General features: G+C 29.0%; 1 protein-coding gene across 8 annotated transcripts in view; it reads left to right on the forward strand.

Moving 5' to 3' along the window:
- LOC106685103 (histone-lysine N-methyltransferase ash1) overlaps positions 1 to 5,203 on the forward strand; it is a 231,029-nt gene that overhangs the window by 71,508 nt on the left and 154,318 nt on the right. For 2 of the 8 annotated variants that reach the window (XM_014427610.2, XM_014427611.2), the window contains exon 1: positions 1,092 to 1,330. The exons of 5 other annotated variants lie outside the window; for them this stretch is intronic. The gene's annotated coding sequence lies outside the window, so the exon portion shown is untranslated. Of the gene's footprint in view, positions 1 to 1,091; positions 1,331 to 5,203 lie in introns of those variants that run through there. One more of the 8 variants, XM_067048457.1, reaches the window with a different exon arrangement.

Consider the following 5,203-nt stretch of genomic DNA (forward strand, 5'->3'; position numbering starts at 1 on the left):
CATACGTGTAATTAACGATCTTCTAATATGATTGGTTAAGATTGATCTTAATATTACTGTTTATACTTTACCCCCTTAACACGTATAGTAATTTAACGAGACAGGTATTAAAAAAAATCTGTTTTTTTTTTTTTACCCCATTATATTTTCCTTCATAATTACAATACGTGTAATTAACGATCTTCTAATATGATTGCTTAAGACTGATCTTAATATGACTGTTTATATTTTACTCCCTTGACACGTATAAAAATACAGTAATAAGAAAATCTCTCTCTTTTTTTTCCTGCATAATATTTTCCTTCATTGTTAACATACAATTGATTAACCATGTTCTGATATGACTGTTTATGACTAATCTTATTATGACTGATATTGACTGTTTATACTTTACCCCTTTAACAAAAATCTCTTTTGTTTGCCCCATTATATTTTCCTTCATTGTTAACATACGTGTAATTAACGATCTTCTAATATGATTGCTTAAGACTGATCTTAATATGAATGTTTATATTTTACTCCCTTAACACGTAGAGTAATTTAGCGAGACAGGTATTGATAAAAATACATTAATAAGAAAATCTCTCCTTTTTTGCTACGTAAAATTTTCCTTCATTGTTAACATACGTTTGATTAACTATCTTCTGTTTATTACTTATTTTTATGACTGATACTGACTGTATATACTTTACTCCCTTATTACGTATAGTAATTTTAGAGAACCTGGTGTTAAAAAATAATATATTTTTTTCGCCACCAGCCTATTTTCCTTCATTATTAACATACGGTTAATTACCGTTCTTTTGATATGACTGTTTATACTATATACTTTTAAGGTCGCTCTTGTTATTGTTAGTTGTTAAAATGATTATCTCTGCAGTTGATTCCGTCCTGATTGTAAGAGCTTCCTCCTTGTTAAGCGTTTGTAAATAGCCGTTATCGACAGATATATCGATTACCATTCGCGAGATTGAAGAACATTAGGGACGAAGCCGAGCTAAGTAGCTATTAACAATTAAAGGTTGGAAGGGGGCAGTGGAGGGGAGGGTGGGGATACCCCCTCCACCCCACTCCTGGCCCCTCTCCTACCAACTGCCGCTCCGCCACAAACCCGTCTCTCCCCTCACGCAATCAAAATGAAATGAATTTATTATAATGCCCTGTCCTCTCTTACTCTTGTGCGTGCCTTTTTTGTGAGTGTTTGGTTTTGTGCCGGCGTTGGTTCTGGTTCGTCTCTGTGCCTTCTCATATCTGCCAAAGTGTTTGTTAGTGTCTTGTGTTGCAAGTGGTGGTGTAAGTTTCGAAGCGTGCCAGGACACCGCATGCTCAGGTCAGTAGCGTCTTATCAGTTACCTGCGCTCTTATCAATCTAGTCTAGTGCTCTCTCACTCGCTCTCTCTCTCTCTCTTCGCTCTTTCGCTCTCGTATCGTCATTTGACGTTTTGTTTACTACTTCATTATATTTCGACAAATAATTTTTAAATTATCTCCAATTTTGAAAATCCTCAATTCTTCTGTATGTTTATTTCTTTGATTATTTTTTTTTTTTTGGTTGTATAGTACCTGATAGTAGAAAGATGATCCGGGTGGTGGTAAAAAAAAGTACACAAAATAGAAAAAAAAATTTATTATTATCCTTTTATTGTTATTTATTAATATCTATTTTGTTTTACTATCGTAGTACTGTACAAGTAATTAATAACTCCTTATTCTGAATTTTTTTGTAAACTTTATTATAATTTTTAATTTTTTTTAATCTACTGATATAAAATATACTTATTACAAATAATTTTTAATACAAAACATATTAAATATTTGTTTATCATGTTGATTTGTTATTTTAACTTATGTGGTAGTATATACGACATGTTTTGTTAATATTGTCGTTCGAAGGAAGAACAACGTGTCCAAATTCCACGTCCTAAGAAACAAGGTGTAAAAGAAATAAAACTGAAGATTTTTAGAAGCATATGAAAACATTGTTTACGGTACTCGAAGCCACTTATGTAATACTTACGCATTCATGTGATGTAATTACAACTATTTTAATTTAATTATTAGTAAAATTTTTGTTCAATAAATCTGTTCGGAACTCTAATTAAACAATTTTTCGAAAATTTGAAACTTATTTTATTGTTTTGAAAACTAAAGTGTAAACAACTGAATGTTGATATCGAAATATTGAAACAATAATCGTGATTTCTGTTCTGTATTTGTTGTTAAGTCCGAATACAGTTTTAAATAAAACAAAATTCGTTTTTGTACAGCAAAGTTATAATTTATTAAGCGTCTTTTATTTTGTTGTACCGGTGTTTTGCTACAGTGTCTGTCGCTCAATGAACTAAAAAATAATTTTTTTTTTTTATAAATTCGTTTGCTTCAATACTGTAGACTTAACTCCATTTGCGGAATTAACAAAGAATTATCAATTAATAAATAAATATATTATTATATCTTATTTATTTTATATAATATCTATCTCCAATACTAATGGAATCAAATTAGTTTCTTAATTACATGCAGACTTTATAGATGTTTTTTATTTATTTTGTTATTAATTCTCCTGATGTTGCCTATTAGTACGTAATTTATAGTTCTCTCTGCTACCGGCTCATGTGCTATCTTGAAGTTGTGATTGAAATTATTATTTATGTATTATTGTCGATTATGTTGCGTAAATAATTTTAAAGTTGTAAACCTATTTCTCAATATTAGGTTACGTTGTATCTGTAAAACCAGACTCCCTAAGTGGGGGTCCCCAAACGAATGTAAAGGTGAATACTACATTCTCAAAATTATCCAAAAAAAAAAAAAAAAGAATCATATGTATATATAGTGCATTACAGTATTTACGCTGTTTTCGTTTCTCTTCCTACGTATTAAATCTCTTTTAAGATAGTAGTATCGACATTATATATTTTTTTTAACTCGACGAGGGAGCTGTGAATAAAAAAAGTTTGGGAACAGCTGTGTACGTCAATTTTTATTTCTATGAATGTATTGGTTCTAAGCTTTATTTTAAGCGATGTTAACATCGATTTTAATATATTTTTTTTATTAAAGCCTTTTAAGCAGTACTAATAAAAAATGAACTTAATAAAATTAGATCCAATGTATATGAATCAAAGTCCAGAGCTTTAAATTTTTTGCGAATTACTATAAAGGATAGTTCTTTGATATCAAAATTGAAAAAAATCTTGATCTTTAGAAGAAAAAAAAACTTCATTATTACAAATTTTAATTTAATTGTTTTTTTTTGTTTTACGAAGATTTTACTATTTCTGGAAGGGCTATCTCTAAAATTTAAACTATGTAAACTTTTATACAGAGAAAAATATCTGTTTAAATCGCTCTCTTGCAAAATTAGAAATTAGACGTGCGTGAAACAGAACCATTCTAAATTTACTCGAAGGTACAGATAACTTTTTCCGAAGCTTATTCTCAGAGGAGTTACATGATCAAAACTAAAGAATATTTATATACTTTTATTCTATAGGACATCTGTTCAAATATATGCTTCTCCTCTCTTGTTTACGTCCTTAGTTTATTTCATGACTTGTACGAAACCACCATTCATAACAAAGCCATTGTTCTATTGGATATTTAATATTCTAACAAAGTTATTTATATTAACATTATAAAATTTATATTACTATAGAATAAAGACGACGGCACAGATTGGAAATTGTAGTTACGTAAACGAGAAGGCGGGAGTCATGTCAGGGACGCTACGTAAAAAGCTTTGTGTTTATTGTGAACGATTCTAAGCGTGAAGCGGTGAAATGACGGTGTGAGAGCTGAATCGATTGGAAGGACTGCATAAATATTGTTCGTTGTTGAGGAACGAACCCCTAATGCATCCCACGCTACTGACCTATACCACCCCTCCAGTGTAAAGCACCGGTTCCCCCCCGAGTAATGGCCGAATTAGCTGCTAACCTTGGCCCTTTCAATTCTCTTTCGCTCTGTAGTTTTTCCTTGGTTGTTACTATTAATTTTTTTTTTGTTGTACTGACGCGTAATATTTTTTTTAATGGATCGTTAAGTCGATAATGTTTTCAACTCTGTTTGCCCTCTTGAAATCTGTTTGACTTCCTTATTGGATTTTTTTAGTGTTTGGGTGTGTACAACATAAAGTTACTGATAATGGATTATTAGTAATCATGATAGAAATACCTTTATTTCGTTTTACTACTTAAGTGAAAGGAAAGTGGTCAGATAAATCTTTAAAATATTACACAGTAATATAATATTTATAATAATTATTATTTATTGTAATTTTCATATTTCAATGGCATGCTAAGTAATTTATCTAAATACAAGTAATTCATTTCGTTTTATTGTGTTGCATACTACGTTATTCCAATATTATATTTTTTTTTATGATTTAATAATTAACTATTCTATTGTTTAAGGGTCAGTATGTATGTATGTATGTATGTAATAAAATAAAAAAAAATATATAATAAAAGTTTTTGAACGAGTTCAGTCAAATTAATAAAAAAAAAAAAACAACAAAAAGGGGGGAAAAAAGAAACCACAAGTGTTCGAAAAAATAAAGATGAGTCATCCGCTATATTTATTAGTCAAAATTAGCTCAGTACAAAATTGAAGTACATTGAATTTCCTACAAAAGCAGTCATATAACATTTTTTTTCAAACTGTGTAGTTTCTGAAGTATACTGGGTACATTACTGTGGCAGTCGTGAAAAATCAGGCAAATGACATTGTCTAAAATTGAGTTAACTTGTGTAAACTGAATTACGCACGTAACATTTACCTGCCCCTCCAGTTGGAAATTAAAGAACACAGAAAATTAAAAAAAAAAAATAAATAAATTTCTGATAACTAACGTAGTTTATAACAGAAATAAAATTACAAAACAACTGAAAATTTCTTAATAAATCAAAATTTAATTGGAAAATTAAAAAAAATATTCAATTATTAAATAATGGTTAATTTACTATTAAATGAAAATTATAAAAGAAATTCAAAATAAATACAAAATTCAGTATATTAGACTATTAATTGAATAGTTAAGAATCAAAATGTATTAAAATTAGAAAAATAAACTCAATAAATTAATGATTAACATATTTATTATCAGAAATAATATTACAAAACAACTGCAAATTTCGAAGATTCATAAATAATATGAAAACATTTGGTGGCTTAGCTCTCTTGAAATATATAAAGTTGTGGA

This window comes from Halyomorpha halys, unplaced genomic scaffold, assembly GCF_000696795.3.
Source record: "Halyomorpha halys isolate HHAL.00 unplaced genomic scaffold, Hhal_1.1 Scaffold658.1, whole genome shotgun sequence".
NCBI classification, from domain to species: Eukaryota; Metazoa; Arthropoda; class Insecta; order Hemiptera; family Pentatomidae; genus Halyomorpha; species Halyomorpha halys.